At 39.2% G+C, this 23744-nt stretch overlaps 1 protein-coding gene across 3 annotated transcripts in view; it reads right to left on the bottom strand.

The window, feature by feature from the left end:
- Nucleotides 1-23744, bottom strand: part of GRXCR1 (glutaredoxin and cysteine rich domain containing 1) — a 313882-nt gene that overhangs the window by 118688 nt on the left and 171450 nt on the right. The gene's annotated exons all lie outside the window — the stretch shown is intronic.

Here is a 23744-nt window from a genome sequence, read left to right as displayed (position 1 = left end):
TTTTTAACAGGTTATAACAAGGAATATCTTTTCTTTTGTTGCTTTCCCACTTTTGCTAGCAGAAAACACTCCTCTCTTTGACAAAGGGAAAGGTTTTGGAAAGGAAACATGGAACAGCGAGGGAAGAATGGAAAATCCTCCAAGCCAGCCAGATCAGCCAAAGTAATCCAGGTGATCAACATTGATAAATATCATATCCAAATCACCCATGCATAGAGAAGGGTCTGCCTTACGCTGTGCTCAGTGGATTTTCTGTCACTTTGGCAAGCACCTGAAGAAGCTCCTAAGATACAAGGACATATTGGAACTTATACCATAGTAAGTGCCCCAACCTGTCTGAAACTCCAGAGGGAGGATACTCAGTTGGCTCTCATACTGAGTTTCAAGCTTTTTTTATCTTTGTAAGTCTTTACCTGATTATAAACTCAATTTATACTTACTTCAGAAAAAACAGCTTAAAGTTGAAAATAAAAGTCACAACTAACGTCACCAGAGATGTTAGTAATTTTGTGAAATGTCTTCCAGTGTATGAAGGTGAGATGCTCTGATGCACACATAACTACATTGCTCAGCCTCCTGCATTTAAGGGAGAGGAAGCAAATGCTTAGCTTTTGCCGAGGGGACGTGAGCAAAAGTGACGTGTCATTTGTGGGCCAAGGCAGTTGACAGACAGTGTCCTGTCCATGCTATTTCTCTTCCCACCTGCTACCTGGACGGCGCCAGCAATCTTGTCATATGCTGAGCTTGTCAGAATCACAGAGAAACTCACAGCCACGACCACTGCATTGGGCTACAAATAAAAGGAAGTATATGCTAGTGTAAGAAGATATGTGCCCTGATGTATAATATGCCCTAGATATTTATAATTCACACACCTGTCTTAAGCTAAAATAAAAAATTAAGCTTTTCTCTTCAGTGGATAAATCTTTGTAATTCATTTTTCATTCAGGCAATGAGTATCCCACAATCATCTACTGAGTGCCACCCAAGAGTAAGACATAGCTGGCGACTATAGCAAATATAAAGATATATAAAATTATGTCCCATACCTTCCATTGGTAACATAATGCTTAGACAAAATAGCTATAGTTCAACACAGTGTATTTTAAGCACATACAGAATCCCTCTTTCTTGAAATAACAAAATTTCTAGTCGTCGCCAATAAAACATTACGATCGCTATTCTCAACACTCTCCACTCTCATTTTGGTTACAATTTGTTCCCAGCTACTCAATGTGAACGCAGCACTTTCTAACTACTCCACTTGCCACCTTTTCCCAGTATCAGTTTATTATTCCCTACATTATAATTGCTTTGCCAGTCTAGCATCCCCCCCTTGAGCAAGAATTTCCTTCTTTTCCTTCAGAGGTATTCTTACCATCATTTATTCATTTAACAATATTTATTGGGCACCTACTAAATGTCAGAAAGTTGCTGGATCTATGCAGGTGAATGTAATAGGCATGATCCCTGCCTTGAGAGTTAGATAACATTCAATAAACAAATAAAGATAATAATGAAAACTGTAACAAGCATGACCAAGTGAAAAAAAGTGGATATAATCAGAAATGATACAAGGGAGCCTACTTTAGAAAAGTCACAGTAAGCCTCTCTGAAGAGAAGACATTAAACTAGGGTCTAGCAAAATTAGAAGAGATTGATTGAGGTGGGAAGGAGTAGCTGGAGATAGTTCCTAAACTTCAGTGGCAAGTGAAAAGGCCCTGAGGCAGAAAACAATAGGTTCGTTGAAAGCACTAAAAAAAGACAGAGTGGCCAAAGACAAGTATAACTCCCATTCTACAAAGCTCTTCTCAAAAGAGGGCAAGACTAGCGAGACCTTTCCTTCCTAACCTAACCCTTGATTTATGCTACCCCTCAAAACATGACCAAATCCCCATTAACATGATAAGCCATATTACCAATACAGAAATATTTCAAGTTTGTTACCAATGGGCATCTATTTATTTAAAATAGAAAGTTAAAAATTCCGGAAGCTATAGAGCGTCAAATGTTTCATTAACCAAACTAGAACTACTTTGGAAATTACCATGAATGATGTATTCAAAGAAAAAAATACTCCTTGTTCAATTCCCAGTAGAAACAATAACCTAGCAGCTATACCTAGGCCTGGATATTTCTTGTTGGCATTAGTTTTTTAATCAGAATATCTAATTATTTCCTTATTTGCAGAGAAAGTATGACATAAAAATATAATTATTCTTTTACTCATCTTGTCTCCAAATGTTGCCCCACATACTATTCTGTGTGTGATTATCACTGCATGGTGAGAAGTAATTTTAACCATATTTCTAGCATTTGGAGCATAAGTTTTTAATCCCTTGGATCACAGTAAATATGTGCAAAATGTCTCCATTTGCTGCTACTTTACAGCTATCATATTCACTACTTTATTTTTTGGCCTTGCAGAAATATTGCCAGTCGTTGGCAAGGTAATGGTCTTTTCTCCAGCAACACTTGTCCCTGGAGAAGCAATAAATCATGACTCACTCCCCAAGTGCTGTTCTCAGAACTTCTGTTTGGATGGAAAGAACCAATCAATTTTTAGTTTCTAACTACATTGGTGATTAGAAGGGAAAAAAAAAAGATTTACTAACCATCAGTAAAATAGGAAAAACAAGCTACCCCTGAAACTTTTCAACTTATAGAATATTGAACTTTTCTTAACACACATGAATTTGCAAATCAAAATTCACAGCTCAATTATTCATTTGAAGGGCAGAGAACTTCTAATCAGAAAAGAAACTCAATGCATTAAGGAAAATATTCTTTGAAAACAGGACTATTATTTTATTATATAACGAGAAAGATGGATGATTTCTTAGTTTATAGATTAGTGGTTAAGAACGGGGGCTGTGGGTGTACACAATGCTGGGTTTAAACCTTGGATATGCCACCCCTAAGTGACCTTGAGCCTCAGTTTCCTCATCAGTCAAACAGTAGTTTTTATTGCATAGAATGTTTGGCAAGATTGACTAGAATGATATATATGAAGTGCTTTGAATGCTGATCAACAGAGGGTAGCTATAAATCCCAAGTTACTTAAAATAGCTAAACATACATATAGTCATCCCTAGGTATCCTGGGGGATTGGTTCCGGGACCCCCATGGTTACTAAAATCCATGGATGCTCAAGTCCCTTATTAAATGGCATGGGTGGGGGGCGCTTCCCTGCTGGCGCAGTGGTTGAGTGTCCGCCTGCCGATGTAGGGGACACTGGTTCATGCCCTGGTCCGGGAAGATCCCACATGCCGTGGAGCGGCTGGGCCCGTGAGCCAGGGCCGCTGAGCCTGCGCGTCCGGAGCCTGTGCTCCGCAACGGGAGAGGCCGCAACAGTGAGAGGCCCGCGACCACAAAAAAAAAAAAAAAAAAAAAGGCATGGGGGGAGGAGTCAAGATGGCGGTGTGGGAAGATGCTGAGTTCGCATCTCCCCATAACTAGGGTGCCTGCTGGACACTGATGGGGGACCCCAATGCCCAAGGAGACGGGAAGAACCCCCAAGCGAACCAGTAGAGCGCCTGAAGGGTGGCTGAGAGCGGGGGAGGGGTTCCCATACCTGGAGGGGTTCCCATACCTGGAGGGACCCTCAGGGGCTTGGATCAGCAGGGAGCAGGCCCAGCATTTCCCCTGCCCAATCCACCAGGGAAGTCGGCCAGCTCTCAGGCCGGGTCCTACGCCCTCAGAGGGTCCCCTCCGGGCTGGGTTAGTCCTGGGGGCATAGAAGGGAATCCAGGAGAACAAGAGAGGCAGGCAGCAGGGGCCCTCCAGGACCAGAGGAGTGGGAGAAGAGTGGAGGGCGTTTGCTCCACCCACTGGGGCCCTAAGCTCCCAGGTCGATCTCCCACTCTCCAATGCTCACTCCAGGCTGCGTGGGCCCTGGGGGCATAGGAGGGAGGCCAGGGAGATCAGGAGAGGCAGGTAGGTGGGACACTCCAGGATGGAAGGAGCAGGAGAGGAGCGGAGGGCGTTTGCCCCACCCACTAAGGCCCAGGGAGCCTGCTAAGTTCCCAAGCAGATCCCCACCCTCCAAAGCCCACTACAGGCTGAGTGGGTCCTGGGGACATAGGAGGGAGGCCAGGAGGCTTGCAGGAGGGGCTCTCCAGGACAGGAGGAGCAGGAGATGAATGGAGGGTGTTAGCCCCGCCCACTCGAGCCCAGGAAGCCTGCTGGGCTCCCAGGTGGGGTTGCCCACCCTCTGAGGCCAGAGGCCACTTCTGGTCTTGGCATGGATCACTTCTGTTCCGTTGAGCCTAAGCCCCACCCCCCCACCCCACCCCCACCTTTTCCAGCCCTGTGAGTACTAACCTCACCCAAACCTCACCCATGCATAGGCCATGCCCTCCACTGCCAAGGCCTTATCCACGTTTTTTTTTTTTTTTTTTTGCCACCCCGTGTGTTTTGCAGGATCTTGGTTCACAAGCCAGGAGTAGGACCAAAGCTCCTGCAGTGGGAGCACCAAGTCCGAACCACTGGACTAACAGATAACCTCAGACCCCAGGGAATATTCATCAGAGTGAGGTCTCCTGGAGGCCCTCACTTCAGCACCAAGACCCAGCTCTACCCAATAGCCTACAAACTGCAGTGCTGGAAGCCTTAGGCCAAACAACCTAAGACAGGAACACAATGCCACTCAAAAAAAAAGAAAAAAAAAATGAGATGGCAAAAAAATATGTCACAGATGAAGGAGCAAGGTAAAAACCTAAAAGAGCAAATAAATGAAGAGGAACTAGGCAATCTACCCGAAAAAGAATTCAGAGTAATGATAGTAAAGATGATCCAGAATCTCAGAAATAGAATGGAGGCACAGATTGAGAAAATACCAGAAATGTTTAAAAAAGAACTACAAGAGCTAAAGAACAAACAAACAGAGATGAACAACACAATAAATGAAATGAAAACTACACTAGAAGGAATCAATAAGTGAATAAATGAGGCAAAAGAATGAATAAGTGAGCTGGAAGACAAAATGGTGGAAATATCTGCCAAGGAGCAGAATAAAGAAAAAAGAATGAAAAGAATTGAAGACAATCTCAGAGACCTCTGGGACAACACTAAATGCACCAATATTCAAATTATAGGGGTCCCAGAAGAAGAAGAGAAAAACAAAGGGTCTGAGAAAATATTTGAAGAGATTATAGTGGAAAACTTCCCTAACATGGGAAAGGAAATAGTCACCCATGTCCAGGAAGCGCAGAAAGTCTCATACAGGATAAACCCTAGGAGAAACACACCAAGACACATATTAATCTAACTAACAAAAATTAAATTCAAAGAAAAAATATTAAAAGCAGCAAGGGAAAAACAACAAATAACATACAAAGGAATCCCCATAAGGTTATCAGCTGATTTTTCAGCAGAAACTCTGCAGGCCAGAAGGGAGTGTCAGAATACACATAAAGTAAAGAAAGAGAAAAACCTACAACCAAGATTACTCTACCTGGCAAGGATCTCATTCAGATGACGGAGAAATCAAAAGCATTTCAGACCAGCAAGAGCTAAGACAATTAAGCACCAAACCAGCTTTACAACAAATGCTAAAGAAACTTCTCTAGGAGGGAAACACAGTAGAAGAAAAAGACCCACAAAAACAAACCCAAAACAATTAAGAAAATGGTAACAGGAACAAACATATTGATAATTACCTTGAATGTAAATGGATGAAATGCGCCAACCAAAAGACACAGACTGGCTGAATGGATACAAAAACAAGACCCATATATATGCTGTCTACAAGAGACCCACTTCAGACCCAGGGACACATACAGACTGAAAGTGAAGGGATGGAAAAAGGTATTCTATGCAAATGGAAATCAAAAGAAAGCTGGAATAGCAATACTCATATCAGATAAAATAGACTTTGAAATAAAGACTTATAACACATAAGAAAGGACACTACATAATGATCAAGGGATCAATCCAAGAAGAAGATATAACAATTATAAATGTTTATACACCCAACATAGGAGTACCTCAATACATAAGGCAAATGCTAACAACCATGAAAGGGGAAATCTACAGTAACACAATAGTAGTAGGGGACACTACCACCCCACTTACACCAATGGACAGAACATCCAAACAGAAAATAAATAAGGAAACACAAGCTTTAAATGACACAATAGACCAGATAGATTTAATTGATATTTATAGAATATTCCACCCAAAAGTGGCAGAATACACTTTCTTCTCAAGTGCACATGGAACATTCTCCAGGATAGATCACATCTTGGGTCACAAATCAAGCCTCAATAAAGTTAAGAAAATTTAAATTGTATCAAGGACCTTTTCTGACCACAACGCTATGAGATTGGAAATCAATTACAGGAAAAAACTGTAAAAATCATAAATACATGGAGGCTAAACAGTGTGCTACTAAATAACCATGAGATCACTGAAGAAATCAAAGAAGAAATAAAAAATACATAGAAACAAATGACAATGAAAACACAATGACCCAAAAGCTATTCGACACAGCAAAAGCAGTTCTAAGAGGGAAGTTTATATCAATTCAATCTCACCTCAAGAAAAAAGAAAAATCTCAAATAAACAATCTAACCCTACACCTGAAGCAACTAGAGAAAGAAGAACAAAGAAAACCCGAAGTCAGTAGAAGGAAAGAAATCATAAAGATCAGAGCAGAAATAAATGAAATAGAAATGAAGAAAAAACTAGGAAAGATCAATAAAACTAAAACCTGGTTCTTTGAGAAGATAAACAAAATTGATAAACCCTTAGCCAGACTCATCAAGAAAAAAAGGGAGAGGATGCAGATCAATAAAATTAGAAATGAAAATGGAGAAATCACAACTGACACCACAGAAATACAAAGGATTATAAGAGACTACTACAAACAACTATATGCCAATAAAATGGACACCACGAAGAAATGGACAAATTCTGGGAAAGGTATATTTTCCAAGACTGAACCAGGAGGAATTAGAAAATATAAACAGACCTATCACAAGTGAAATTGAAACTGTAATTAAAAATCTTCCAACAAACAAAAGTCCAAGACCAGATGGCTTCACAGGTGAGTTCTATCAAACATTTAAAGAATAGCTAACACAGATCCTTCTCCAACTCTTCCAAAAAATTGCAGAGGGAGAAACACTTCCAAATTCATTCTACGAAGCCACCATCACCCTGACATCAAAACCAGAAAAAGATATCACAAGAAAAGAAAATTATAGAACAATATCACTGATGAATATAGATGAAAAAATCCTGAACAAAATGCTAGGAAACAGAATCCAACAACATATTAAAAGGATCAGACACCCTGATCAAGGGGGATTTATCCCAGGGATGCAAGGATTCTACAATATATGCAAATCTATGCAAATCAATCAATTGTATACACCATATCAACAAATTAAGGAATAAAAACCATATGATCATCTCAATAGATGGAGAAAAAGCTTTTGACAAAATTCAACACCGATTTATGATAAAAACTCTCCAGAAAATGGGCATAGAGGGAACCTGTTTCAACAGAATAAAGGCCACATATGACAAACCCACAGAAAACATCATACTCAATGGTGAAAAACTGAAAGCATTTCCACTAAGATCAGGAACAAGACAAGGATGTCCACTCTTGCTACTCTTATTCAACATAGTTTTGGAAGTCCTAGCCACAGCAATCAGAGAAGGAAAAGAAATAAAAGGGAATACAAATTGGAAAAGAAGAAGTAAAACTGTCACTGTTTGCAGATGAGATGATACTATACATAGAAAATCCTAAAGATGCCACCAGAAAACTACTAGAACTAATCAATGAATTTAGTAAGGTTGCAGGATACAAAATTAATGCACAGAAATCTCTGGCATTCCTATACACTAACAACAAAAAATCAGAAAGAGAAATTAAGGAAACATTCCCATTTACCATCACAGCAAAAAGAATAAAATACCTAGGAATAAACCTACCTAAGGAGGTGAAAGACTTGTACTCAGAAAACTATAAAACACTGATGAAAGATATCAAAGATGACATAAACAGATGGAGGAATATACCATGTTTTTGGATTGGAAGAATCAACATTGTGAAAATGACTATACTACCCAAAGCAATCTACAGATTCAAGGTAATCCCTATCAAACTACCAATGGCATTCTTCACAGAATTAGAACCAAAAATTTTACAATTCGTATGGAAACACAAAAGACCCCAAATAGCCAAAGCAATCTTGAGAAAGAAAAACGGAGCTGGAGGAATCAGGCTCCCTGACTTCAAAGTATACTACAAAGCTACAGTAATCAAGATAGTATGGCACTGGCACAAAAACAGAAATATAGATCAATGGAACAGGATAGAAAGCCCAGAGATAAACCCACGCACATATGGTCACCTAATTTACGACAAAGGAGGCAAGAACATACAATGGAGAAAAGACAGCCTCTTCAATAAGTGGTGCTGGGAAAACTGAACAGCTACATGTAAAAGAATGAAATTAGAACACTCCCTAACAGCATACATAAAAATAAACTCAAAATGGATTAAGGACCTAAATGTAAGACCAGACACTATAAAACTCTTAGAGGAAAACATAGGAAAAACACTCTGACATAAACCACAGCAAGATCTTTTTTGACCCACCTCCAAGAGTAATGGAAATAAAAACAAAAATAAACAAATAGGACCTAATTAAACTTCAAAGCTTTTGCACAGCAAAGGAAACCATAAACAGGACGAGAAGATAACCCTCAGAATGGGAGAAAATATTTGCAAATGAAACAATGGACGAAGGATTAATCTCCAAAATATACAAACAGCTCATGGAGCTCAATATCAAAAAAACAAACAATTCAATTAAAAAATCAGTAGAAGACCTAAATAGACATTTCACCAAAGAAGACATACAGATGGCCAAGAGGCACATGAAAAGATGCTCAACATCACTAATTATTAGAGAAATGCAAATCAAAACTACGAGATATGGTCTCACCCCAGTCAGAATGGCCATTATCAAAAAATCTAGAAACAATAAATGCTGAAAAAGGTGTGCTGAAAAAGGAACCTTCCTGCACTGTTGGTGGGAATGTAAATTGATACAGCCACTATGGAGAACAGTATGGAGGTTCCTTAAAAAACTAAAATTAGAACTACCATATGACCCAGCAATCCCACTACTGGGCATATACCCTGAGAAAACCATAATTCAAAAAGAGTCATGTACCACAATATTCATTGCAGCTCTATTTACAGTAGCCAGGACATGGAAGCAACCTAAGTGTCCATCGACAGATGAATGGATAAAGAAGATGTGGCACATATATACAATGGAATATTACTCAGCCATAAAAAGAAACGAAATTGAGTTATTTGCAGTGAGGTGGATGGACCTAGAGTCTATAATACAGAGTGAATTAAGTCAGAAAGAGAAAAACGAATACTATATGCTAACACATTTATATGGCATCTAAAAAATATATATATATGGTACTGATGAACCTAGCGGCAGGGCAGGAATAAAGACGTAGACGTAGAGAATGGACCTGAGGACACAGTGGGGGAAGGGGAAGCTGGGGCGAAGTAAGAGTAGCATCAACACATATACACTACTGAATGTAAAACAGTTCGCTAGTGGGAAGCAGCAGCATAGCACAGGGAGATCAGCTCAGTGCTTTGCAATGACCTAGAGACATGGGATAGGGAGGGTGGGAGGGAGGCCCAAGAGGGAGAGTATATGGGGATATATGTTTGCATATGACTGATTCAATTTGTTGTACGACGGAAACTAACACAGTATTGTGAAGCAATTATACTCCAATAAAGATCTATTAAAGAAATAAAGTAAAATGTCATAGTATTTGCATATAAGTTACACACATCCTCCCATATACTTCAAATCATCTCTAGATTCTTATAGTACCTAACACAATGTAAATGCTATTAAATTGTTGCCAGTGTGTGCCAAATTTAAGTTTTGTTCTTTGGAACTTTACAGAATTTTTTCAAATATTTCCATCCATGGTTGTTTGAAACCATGGATGTGGAACCTCATGGATATGGAGTGCCGACTGTACCGTTTGGAGGACAGTGAGAAGAATGGAGCCAGGTGAGCATAATTAAGTGACAGAGAATCAAGGCAATTTTTTTGTGGTCTGATTCGAGGGCTTGGAGGCTGAATCAGTCTGTCATCACTTAGATCCTAGGAGAAGGGCTCCAGTTTGCACAAGCTTGTCTGCTCTATACCATTATGGACTGTTGACTATATACTAAGTGCTGTACTGGGAGCAGGGGGTTTCAGCGCTGGCTTATACCTGTCACCTTGGATCCTGGGAGGGCATGGTTGTCTCAGAGTCCCGGGGCTGCTCAACTGTGGACTCAACATGCACAGAGCATTTCCGTTACATAATTACCTCAATTATAAAATTAACATAGCCACCAATGAAGGAGGACCAATAAAGAGGTCCCAGAGGAGCAGCTTCCCAAAATAGACTTTCACAGTTCAATTCTCATCTTTGATTTCACTACTGTATTTTGTAGAGTGTTTTGCATATAAATGGCATCCAGAGAAATGTTTGCTGATTTAAAATTAGCTAAATTAGATTTTAATGTCAGAACAAACTGACCTCACATTTAGGAGACAGGTAAATTACAACCAACGTGATTGCTTTCATCTCTTTCTATCCTGCTTCCAGTCTATATGCAAGGTGGGATATAATGTCTATTTACTTTCCAGGCAAAAATCTAAGCCATATAATGCTATTGGTGTCATTAAAGGCAACATCTACACTACATTAGAAATTGTTGAATGCTACAGAGTAAATGGTATACTCTACCTGTAGAATCCAAGTCCCAGAAGAAATCAAAGAGCAACGAATCAAGTCTACCTATTTAGGTGTTGAAACCTTGACTTGGCTGTCTTCAACTTATAAAAGCCAAGAGATTCAAACGTCCAGTCCACTTAGCAGCAAGTAGCTATAAGCTCAAGCTTCATTCTCGAGCATGAAACAAGGATTTTGCTATTTTCTCTTGAATAAGGAGTTTCTTGTGTATTTTGTAGTAAGTTTCTTCAAATTGGAAGGAAGAAAGTTCACTTTTATGTCCTTGTTCATTCAGATTGTCACTATGTAGAATATTTATAAATATGTCTTATAGTATCAATAAAAAGATTTTGAACTACCTTCATTATTACTTCAGGATATTGGCATATGGATCTGACATCTCTTAATTACCAATAAAGAGAAAAATGAATAAATAAAATTAAGCATACATTTATCCTACACATGGGACATATACTTTTCAAAATTCTGCATGGAACCATAACAAAAACAAATCCAACTGCCCCAGGATGGAGAAAAGGTCAGATAGGATGAATGAATATGGCACTCAAGAATAAATATTAATGAATAAAGCATCAAAAATACTGAACTGGGGGAGAGTGGCCAAGATGGCAGAGTAGAAAGACCCTGAGCTCACCTCCTCTCATGAGGACACCAAAATCACAATGACCTGCAGAACAACCATCAACAAAAAAGACTGGAACCTATCAGAAAAGCTCTTCAACAACTAAAGACATAAAGAAGGAACCACAACAAGATGGGTAGGAGGGGCAGACTCACAATATAATCAAATCTCATATCCCATGGGTGCGCAACCCATAAACTGAGGAATAATTATATTGCAGAGGTTCTCCCACAGGAGTGAGAGTTCTAAGCCCCACGTCAGGCTCCAGCCCAGGGGTCTGGCACCAGGAAGATGAGCCCCCAGAGCATTTGGCTTTAAAGGCCAGTTGAGCTTAATGGCAGGAGCCCCGCAGGACTTGGGGGAAGAGAGACTTCACTCTTAAAGGGCAGACACAAAATTCCACATGCACCAGGACTCAGGGAAAAAGCAGTAATTTGATATGATCCTGGGCCAGACCTCCCTCCTGGTCTTGGAGAGTCTCATGGAGAGTTGGGAGGAGGCTGAGGCTCACCCTAGGGACATAGACACTGGTGGCAAAAATATTGTAGACCAGTCATACACATGAACGCTGCTGCTGGCAACTGCCATCTTGACTCATTAGCGCCAACACCCAACAATCTATAGGCACAAGTGCTGGTATGCCTCAGGCCAAAAAATTAAGTGTTCAGGGACCCAGACCCACCCAACAGCAGACAGGCGGCTGAAAGACTTCCTGAGCCCACAGCCACCTCTAGACATGCCCCCAGACATGGCCCTACCTACCAGAAGGCCAAGACCCAGCTGCACCCACCACTGGGAAGACACTGGCCCTTCCCAACAGGAAGCCTGCACTAGGCTCTAGACCAGCTTCACCCATCAGGGGGCGGACACTAGAAGCAAGAAAACTATGATCCTGCAGCCTGTGGACTAAGCCCACCAACAGCAACCCAGACCCTACCCTGAGACCAGGTGGGCCTCAGTGCTGTCCACTAGCAGACCACAGTAACCTTCAGGACACACTGGGCCCCATAACCAACTGTGTCAGGAACTTCCCCCTTCCATTAATGACCTGAAATGAGCTCTGGGATCCCTGGGCCCTGCAGTCAGACTCCAGGAACCAGCTGTGCCTGACAGTAACTGGCACTAACTCCAGGATCTGGCTTCACCTGCCAGTGGGTGGGCAACATTCCTAGAGTATTTGGGACCATGACTCCACCCACCAGTGGACCCAGGGCCCCGGGACCCACTGGTTCTGCAACCAGCTGCGTCATAACCAGGCCACACTAAATAGCAGCAGGCAACATCCTCATAAGGCAGAGCCTGGCAGCCAACGGGACCAGGGACCAACCAAGTCTACCAGACTGCCCATATGATAGCCTGCCACAACAGAGGGACCCAAGAAACCCATTTAGGGGGAACCACTAGAGCATAGAGTTCGGGTGACAAGAGGGGAGTTCACGGCTGGGATGCATAGGACATCTGTTACAGAGGGCCACTTCTCCAAGGTCGAAAAACATAACTAACCTACCACATACATAAAAATACAAATATCAGCTTAGACAAAACAAGGCAGCAGAGAAATATGTTTCAGATGAAGGAACAAGATAAAACGCCAGAAGAACTAAGTGAAGTGGAGATAGGTAACCTACCCAATTAAAGAGTTCAGAGTAATGATCATAAAGATGATCAAAGAATTTGGGAGAATAGATGCACAGAGTGAGAAGTTAGAAGATTTTAACAGAGTTAGAAAATATAAAGAACAACCAAAGAGATAAAGAATACAATAACTAAAATGAAAAATACACTAGAAGTAATCAATAGTAGACTAAATGATACAGAAGAACGGATCAATGCGCTAGAAGACAGAGTAGTGGAAAACACTGCCACTGAACAGAAAAAAGAAAAGAAATGAGGACAGTTTAAGAGACCTCTGGGACAACATCAAGGGCACTAATATTTGCATTATAGGGGTCCCAGAATCCCAGAAGGAGAAGAGAGAGGAAAAGGGCCTGAGAAAATATTTGAAGAGATAATAGCTGAAAACTTCCTTAATCTGGAAAGGAAACAGTCACCCAAGTCCAGTAACCACAGAGAGTCCCATATGGATTAACCCAAAAAAGGAACACACCGAGACACATTGTAATAAAAATGACAAAAATTAAAGAGAGAATATTAAAAGCAACAAGGGAAAAGCAACAAATAACATACAAAGGAACTCCCACAAAAACTATCAGCTGATTTTTCACACAAAGCTATAGGGAGGTTAAAAGACAAAAGTAGTAAAATCATTTGTATAGAGTTAAGGGATACAGAATACAGTTAGATGTAAAATATGATATCAAAAATAGTAATCATGAGGGGAGGAGAGTACAAATGCAGGGTTTTTAAAATGCATTTGAATTTAAGAGATGCAGCAACTTAAAACAATCATGAATTTATATAGACTGCTATATAAAAATCTCACTGTGACCACAAACCAAAAATCTGTAATAGATATGCACACAAAAAGAAAAAGGAGGGCTTCCCTGGTGGCGCAGTGGTTGAGAGTCTGCCTGACGATGCAGGAGACACGGGTTCGTGCCCCAGTCTGGGAAGATCCCACATGCCATGGAGTGGCTGGGCCCGTGAGCCATGGCCACTGAGCTGGCATGTCCAGAGCCTGTGCTCTGCAACGGGAGAGGCCACAACAGTGAGAGGCCCGTGTACCGCAAAAAAAAAAAAGAGAAAAAGGAATCCAAACATAACACTGAAGATAGTCATCAAATCACAAGAGAAGAGAAAGAAGAAAGAGAAGAAAAAGATCTACAAAAACAAATCCAAAATATTTAACAACATTGCAATGAGAAAAAACATATCAATAATTACCTTAAATGTAAATGGATTAAATGCTCCAAGCAAAAGATACAGAGTAGCTGAATGGATACAAAAAAAGGACCTGTATATATGCTGCCTACAAGAGATTCATTTCATATCTAGAGACACATTCAGACCTATGTGAAGTGATGGAAAAAGGTATTCCATGCAAATGGAAATCTAAAGAAAGCTAAAGTAGGAATATTCATATCAGACAAAATAGACTCTAAAATAAAGACTCTTACAAGAGACAATGAAGGACACTACATAATGATCAAGGGATCAATCCAAGAAGAAAATATAACAATTTTAAATATATATGCACCCAACATAGAAGCACCTCAATATATAAGGCAAATATTAACAGACATAAAAGGAGAAATCAACAGTAACACAATAATAGTAGGGAACTTTAACTCCCCACTTACATCAATGGACAGATCATCCAGACAGAAAGTCAGTAAGGAAACACAGGCCTTAAGTAACACATTGGACCAAATGGACTTAATTGACATATATAGAGCATTCAATCTGAAGGCAGCAGAATACATATCCTTTTCAACTGCTCATGGGACATTCTCCAGGATAGATCACAGGCTAGGTCACAAACTAAGCCTCAGTAAATTTAAGAAAACTGAAATCATATAGATAATCTTTTCTGACCATAATGCTATGAGATTAGAAATCAACTAAAGAAAAAAACTTCAAAAAACACAAACACATGAAGGCTAAACAATATGCTACTAAACAACCAATGGATCACTGAAGAAATCAAAGAAGGAATCAAAAAATACATAGAGACAAACGAAAATGAAAACATGACAATCCAAAACCTATGGGACGCAGCAAAACCAGTTCTAAGAGGGAAGTTTATAGCAATACAAGCTTTCCTTAAGAAACAAGAAAAATCTCAAAGAAACAACTTAACCTTACACCTAAAGGAACTAGAGAAAGAAGAACAAACAAAACCCAAAGTTAGTAGAAGGAAAGAAATAAAAATCAGAACAGAAATAAATGAAATAGAGACTAAAAAAAATATTAAAAAGATCAATGACACTGAAAGCTGGTTCTTTGAAAAGGTAAACAAAATTGATAAAACTTTAGTCAGACTCATCAAGAAAAAAAAGGTAACAGACACAGACAGATAAAATCAGAAATGAAAAAGAAGTTACAACTGACACCACAGAGATACAAAGGATCATAAGAGCCTACTATGAGCAACTATATGCCAATAAAATGGACAACCTAGAAGAAATGGACAAATCCTTAGAAAGGTACAATCCCAAGACTGAACTAGGAAGAAACAGAAAATATGAACAGATCAATTACCAGGACTGAAATTGAATTAGTAATTTAAAAACTCCCAACAAGCAAAAGTCCAGGATCAGATGGCTTCATAGGTGAAATCAACCAAACTTTTAGAGAAGAGTTAACATTTATCCTTCTGAAACTATTCCAAAAATTGCAGAGGAAGGGACACTTCCAAACTCATTCTGTGAGGCCACCATCACCCTGATACCAAAAGCAGACAAAGATACAACAAAAAAAGAAAATTACAGGTCAATATCACTGATGAACATAGATGCAAAAATCCTCAACAAAATACTAGCAAACTGACACTAACAATACATTAAAAGGATCATAACCATAATCAAGTGGGATTCATCCCAGGGATGCAAGGATTTTTCAATGTCCACAAATCAATCAATGTGATATACCACATTAACAAATTGAAAAATAAAAACCATATGGGATGCAGAAAAAGGTTTTGATAAAATCAACATCCATTTATGATAATCACTCTCCAGAAAGTTGGCATAGAGGGAACTTACCTCAACGTAATAAACATATATAACGAACCTACAGCTAACTTCATATTCAATGCTGAAAAGCTGAAAGCATTTCCTCTAAGATCAGGAACAAGACAAAGTTGCCTACTCTCACCACTTTTATTCCACATTGTTTTGGAAGTCCTAGTCACAGCTATCAGACAAGTAAAAGAAATCCAAATTGGAAAGGAAGAAGCAAAACCGTCATTGTTTGCAGATGACATGATACTATACATAGAAAATTCTAAAGATGCTACCAGAAAACTATTAAAGAGCTCATCCATGAATTTTGTACATTTGCAGAATACAAAATTAATATACAGAAATCTGTTGCATTTATATACACTAACAATGAAATATCAGAAAGAGAAATTAGGGAAACAACCCCATTTACCATTGCATCTAAAAGAATAAAATACCTAGGAATAAACCTACCTAAGGAGGCAAAAGGCCTGCACTCTGAAAACTATAAGACACTGATGAAAGAAACTGAAGATGCCACAAACAAATGGAAAGATATATCATGTTCTTGGACTGGAAGACTCAGTATTGTTAAAATGACCATACTGCCCAAGGCAATCTGCAGATTCAATGCAATCCCTATTAAGTTACCAATGGCATTTTTCACAGAACTAGAACAAAGAATTTAAAAATTTGTATGAAAACTTAAAAGACCCTAAAGAGCCAAAACAATCTTGAGAAAGAAGAACAGAGCTGGAGGAATCAGGCCCCCTGACTTCAGACTATATTACAAAGCTCCAGTCATCAAAACATTATGGTAGTGGCACAAAAACAGACATATAAATCAAAAGAATAGGATAGAAAGCCCAGAAATAAACCCAAATACTTATGGTCAATTAATCTATGACAAAGGAGGCAAGAATATACAATGGAGAAAAGACAGTTTCTTCCATAAGTGATGCTGAGAAAACTGGACAGCCACTTGTAAACGAATGAAAGTAGAACCTTCTCTAACACCATATACAAAAATAAACTCAAAATGGACTAAAGACCTAAATGTAAGACCAGATACTATTAAAATTCCTAGAGGAAAACATAGGCAGAACACTCTTTGGCCTAAATCGTAGCAATATTTTTCTGGTTCTGTCTCCTAGAGTAATGAAAATAAAAGCAAAAATAAACAAATGGGACCTAATTAAACTTAAAAACTTTTGTGCAGCAAAGGAAACCATAAAGAAAACGAAAAGATGACCTACAGAATGGGAGAAAATATTTGCAAATGATGCAACTGACAAGGGATTAATTCACAAAATATACAAACAGCTCACACAGCCCAATATCAAAAAAGCAAACAATCCAAACAAAAAATGCGCAGAAGACCTAAACAGACATCTCTCCAAAGAGGACACACAGATGGCCAACAGGCACGTGAAAAGCTCAACATCACTAATTACTAGAGAAATGCAAATCAAAATCGCAGTGAGGTACCACCTCACACCAATCAGAATGGTCATCGTCAAAAAGTCTGCAAATAATAAATGTTAGAGAGGGTGTGGAGAAAAAGGAACCCTCCTACACGTTGGTGGGAATGTAAATTGGTGCAGCCACAATGGAGAACAGTATGGAGGTTCCTTAAAAAATTGAAAATAGAGTTATCATATGATCCAGCAATCCCACTCCCGGGCATATATCTGAAAAAGACGAAAACTCTAATTCAAAAAGATACATGAACCCCAATGCTCACAGCAGCACTGTTTACAATAACCAAGACATGGAAGCAACCTAAATGCCCATGGACAGATGAATGGGTAGAGAAATTTTGGTATATAAATACAATGGAATATTACTCAGCTATAAAAAAAGAATGAAATAATGTTATTTGCAGCAACATGGATGGACCTAGAGATTATCATGCTAAGTGAAGTAAATCAGAGAAAGACAAATATATGACATCACTTATACACAGAATCTTACAAAAGTAATACAAATGAACTTATTTACAAAACAGAAATAGACTCACAGATGTAGAAAACAAACTTATGGCTACCAAAGGGGAAAGGAGGGGAGGAAGGGATAAATTAGGAGTTTTGAGAAGTTTGGGATTAATAGATACATGCTATTACATATAAAATAGATTAACAACAAGAACCTACTCTATAGCACAGGGAACTATATTCAATATTGTGTAATAACCTCTAATGGAAAAGAATCTGAAAAATAATATATATAATGTATTGTTCTGAATCACTCTGCTCTACATCTGAAACTAACACAACATTGTAAATCAACTATATATCAGTATAAAAAAAATACTGAATCAGACCCAGAAATACTCAAGGTATTCTTGGTATCATAAAGACCAAGGTTTATGCTTGAGATTTTCCAGAATCAGGATAGAAACAGGAGAACAGGCAAGTAGAGTCACAGTATTAGAAACATCAGCAAAAGCTACTTTTCCAAATCAGCAGCATATTTCAACAGAATATCAGTGCTGAATGTGGTAGCTTGGTAGTGTAAATCCCCAGAGTGTCAATTTATTTTTCTATAGTGAGAATGTGCTTGTAGGAAGTATCAAGAGCCTAAAGAATTTTCAAATCTATTCAGATAAAATAGCAACTCTCTCAAAGTCTACCCTGCTGATAAATTTTTCTTGGTCATTATTTTTAAATTGATGAAAAAGTAGAATTGCCAAAAGAAACATGCAAGACTGACTGAAAAAAGTATATAAAAGATATCCTTATCCTGAGACAGACTGTCTGTCTTATTCTTGTGGTTGAATTGTTTTTAAATCACTGAAATTTCAACATACATTATCTTTCATCAATACATGGCATGTACTTAAAATGCATGGACACTGTCACTTTGAAGTACCACAAATTATATTTCATAATTGTGTTGTCTTTTTCTTCCAAGAGCATGATGCTAGAATGAAGCACTGGGACATTCTAATTCTATTATCCTATCATCGTTGCCAAGGTAACAGGTGCCTGTTGATTCTACTGTCTGAGATGAAGGTTAAAACTGACAGGGAGAGGAAAAACAAGGAACCAGCAAGACAGAACAAAAATCTGTGTTCATATAGAGATCTAGAGATGTTTCTGTGTTTCTGGTGAGACTGTAATTTTGAGTCCAAAAGTAAACTAATAGAAAGTTTTTAAGAGCACTCAGTGGTTCCCTGGAAAGACCAAGAAAGTTTCCCTGAAAAGAAGGCATGATGGGATATGGATTGTGAGGTCTGTGGTTGAAAAATCACATCACCTCAGAAAGCACAGAGTTCACTCAACTCTCCCAAAGTACCAATTACGCATTGAAGAGACGGCATTTGCAGACATATATTTGCAGCATCTTTTGTAAAATGAGTTAATGCAGTTTCCAAAGCTTTTGAGTTTTGCATATATAAACTTGAAACTCTAAGGTAATCTAGCTAACTTGGGCTTTGTTCTGCTTTGTTTGCAAATAGAATCTTTTTCCAGTATGAATATATGTCATATTAGAAACAGAAAAAAAAATAATCATTTCTATTTACTGCCCACCACTAGAAGATATTCACAAAGGAAATTTGAGATAATCCTTGCTCTCAAGGAGTTTATCATCTTCTTGAGAGGAACGAACTATGATTAAAATTAAATTCATTACAAAGAAGGGAATATGTGTGCAAACAGAGTGAAACATCATTCCTCCTGGGCTAAAACTAGTGTGATAGAATATGGATCATCATACCTCCACTGTCTCTTCATTTTGCACAAGTGTGCAATGCACAATTGCAAATCACTCCTGATTTGTGGCTGAAAGAAGTATGGGTGGGTGATAAGTATTTGCTGTATTTTGTCTTGGCAGGGAAGCCAACAGAGAGTATAGGTGAGGGATACGAGGGAATAATGGAAATGATATCTTGGTATCTGTCTCCCTCTTGGAATCTTGGAATGGTTTGAAGCCCTAATATTGCAAGGATGACAACCAGAAGCTGGGAGTCTCTTGGAAGACTCAATGGACTCTAGGGATAAACCTTGCTCCTTTGGCACCCAGGGGATAAAATGAGACGAGGACCACTATGCATCAAAACTACAGCTCTGACATCCTGGAGATAAAAATCACTGGGAGCATTAGAAGACAATACCCTTGGGCACAGACATTGTGGCTTCACAAAGGGCGGGGCAGCAGCTGACATCTGTAAGGCATATTTAGGCAGTTTCAGGTGTGGTGGGTATTGATCAGCAGGAGACAAAGGGAGAAAACATGCCACACAGGGCTGGGCTCACAGTCAGTTGTGTAGTTTTTCATGTGAGACTCACTGAACCCCGTTCTCTGAAATAATTCTGGGGGCTGTGGAGTTGGGGACCTCAAGTTCCATCCATCCATCCGTTGAACCCTAGAGCCACTGTAACTTAGGAAACATTTGTTCCCTCAGGCTGTGGAAGCTGCAACACATATTCGCCAGTGCACTAAATGTGAAAGGCTCAACCTCCAGGTAGTTATAGAGGGATCTGAGGGTCCTAGGACATTAGAGTATTTCATTCATTCTAAGACATGCACTTTTCACATGTGTTAACATCTCTGAAATTGTTGGGCATCTGACCATCGGATCACTCCCTGACAGTCATGACATAGCCGGCATTGCCTGCATATTAAACTTGCTGACTGGTGTCACCAGCTTGGAAGAAAATCCAAGACAATAGCAAAGCACACTTTTAAGAAACACTGCATCATCGGTGCTCTAGACTCCAGAAAGGATGAACTGCTCTGTGTGAAAAAGCACACATATCAACGGCTCTGAGTGGAAAGGTGATTCATGAGAATTAAACTCTGCGTATGAACGCATTTAGGAACATCCAAATCAATTTATTTTGTATTTATTTGCCTTTATATGTATGCTCAAGAGTGATATATATGAGCAATCTATGTGTAAATACATCTTAAAAAGCTTTTCCCACGTTTAAACTAAAAATTTCAAGTGAGAAAATATTGTGCCGTTGTTAACTTAGCAGGTCTTTTTTTTTCCTTTCCCAGTGGCTCATAAAATAAAGATGCGTCTTCCAGCTGATATCATCTTAGAGTCAATGAAATATGAGCATATGCCACAATATTCACATACGTATAACTTTTATTTAACATCCAGAGGAACAGGCAACAAAGAAATTCATTATCAGAAAATATGTATTTTTACTAGAGGTCTGTCAGGAACACACTGGGATCCAGAAAATGGGACATAAATTTATTTGCTATCTCCATAGGGTCACCTTTCTAACCATTAAAGTCAGCCTCAGAGGAGCATCTGAGACTTCTTTCTCCCCATTCCCATCTCCTCCCTTCCTTCTTCCTCCTCCGCCTCTCTGCTCTCCTCCCAGGATCCCACCTCCATTTGATTGTTGCTCTATGTGGTCAAAGCCACTGACTCGGGCTTCCCTGGTGGCACAGTGGTTAAGTATCCGCCTGCCGATGCAGGGCATGAAGGTTCGAGCCCTGGTCCGGGAAGATCCCACATACTGCGGAGCGGCTGGGCCCGTGAGCCATGGCCGCTGAGCCTGCGCATCCGGAGTCTGTGCTCCGCAATGGGAGAGGCCACAACAGTGAGAGGCCCGCATACTGCAAAAAAAAAAAAAAAAAAAAAAAAGCCACTGACTCTGGCCCCTCTTACTCCTCTAAGGGGACAGCCTCGGGTTTTTAAGATATTTCAGAATAGAGCATCTCTGAAACCACCAAGATTTCTCTTGCCCATATTGATCACATCTTATGGCATAAATGTAACTTGTTATTACTGGAGGGGATGTTCCTGCCAGCAGGGTGAGGATGGGGAGAAATGAACTGGGTTAAATAGACAGAGAACACTGCCTGTTACCTTATTTAATCTCATAACATTCCTGAGAACAGGGGATTATGAAATATCCATTTTATGGATGGGACTAAATAGTTAGTCAGGCACTAACTCTAACATGGGCCAATAGATTCTGGAGTTAGAGCAGCCCATTAGCGGTGACTGACATTGGGGGAAAATAATCTTATATTTTGCTTAGAAGAGTGATAAGCAGAGTGTGTGTGTTAAAATGATCCTTCATATATGTTTACAAATGCTTGTTTATGAAGAAAGTTTGAATCCTTCCTTAGGGGGCCTCTAACTTGATTTTACACAAAAGACCTATCATCACTTCAACTTATGTCTACCCAATTCTTATAGAGACTAAAAGCCTCCAGAAATGCATACAATATAGCAACATAAAATAAATTTAAAATAACTCTGAAAAGGGAAGCATAGGAAAAATAAAGATTGGAGGAAAATATTAATATATCCACTTTCCAGACTGAAGAAAGTGAGGCACAAGATGAAATTATTCCTAGTTCATTGTTTATCCCACAATTGTGTGTCCTGTGTAAATGAAACATGTGAATTGAAGTTGAATGCTAGTAACCTTTCAGAAAGTCAATCTCCATCTTTATATTTTCACTTTTTTCCCTTACAAATCCAATTGCTTTATTTCCCAACTCATTAATTTATTCATCAAATACTTTTTAGCATGTTTCATGTACCCAGCGTTGGCTTTGGCCCTGCCCATGCAAATATGAACAAGGCTAATCCTCATTCATACAGAAAGTGACTTGCTTTACTTCTTCCTCTTCAAGTTGTCATCCAGTTCAAATACCAACACAGAGCAATTTGAATATGAACATTTTAACCTCCAAAAGTTCCCAAGGTACCTGCAATTATTTGTGTTTAAAATGGTAGTATTCTAAAAATAGTGTTCTTCATAGAAAATAATTCTCTTTGCTCCAAGTAAGTAACAAGAAAAAGAGTGAGGAATTTCCTAGTATAAAGTCTGCTTTGAGCTCTCTTAGTATGGATATATTTATCCTTCATAAATAAGTAACTTAAATTATGCTGTCCTGATATAAAGCACAGTGCATAGTAAATAACATCCTATCATCAAAAAAGAACATTTTCATGCAAGGTTATTTCATTTTTTTCAGCAGTTTTCCTCACCCCCTACATAAAAGTCTAACTAAATGTCAGACAGATGCAGAATGTTACATTTTAGAAAAGAATTACAATCAGCACTCATCTTTCTTTTTCTTACACTAGGGATTCTGAAATTCCTTTTACATATATCATGTTGTACACTCTATGCCTAAAAATCCTTGGTCGAAAAGGCTGACGACTCTCTTTCAAAGAAGACTTCTTTTTTTTTTTTTTTTGCTGTACACGGGCCTCTCACTGTTTGTGGCCTCTCCCGTTGCGGAGCACAGGCTCCGGACGCGCAGGCTCAGCGGCCATGGCTCACGGGCCCAGCTGCTCCGCGGCATGTGGGATGTTCCCGGACCGGGTTACGAACCCGTGTCCCCTGCATCGGCAGGCGGACTCTCAACTACTGTGCCACAAGGGAAGCTCTCAAAGAACGCTTCTTAATCAAAGGCTGTGGATCTAACTTAATTTTTGTGTGCTGAAATAAATCCCTTCTATTCTCAGATATCTTGCTTGACATATCAATATTGAATTCTACAAAACCAGTTTATGGCAAATCATTGATGATCTGAAAGTATCATAGTATCATCCTAACATTCAATACACACTTGAAGATTTGTATCAGAGATGGTAGGTGTCGGGGTGGTGAAGGAATAATCAATACGTACATCAAACACCCGAAATATTGCATCACTGAACCATGCAGCGTAAATGTTGGCTTAATTTTACTCAACTT

Source organism: Globicephala melas, chromosome 5 (genome assembly GCF_963455315.2).
Source record: "Globicephala melas chromosome 5, mGloMel1.2, whole genome shotgun sequence".
NCBI classification, from domain to species: domain Eukaryota; kingdom Metazoa; phylum Chordata; class Mammalia; order Artiodactyla; family Delphinidae; genus Globicephala; species Globicephala melas.
Note: the sequence above shows the minus strand (reverse complement) of the source record. Positions and strands in the feature narration are given on the sequence as shown.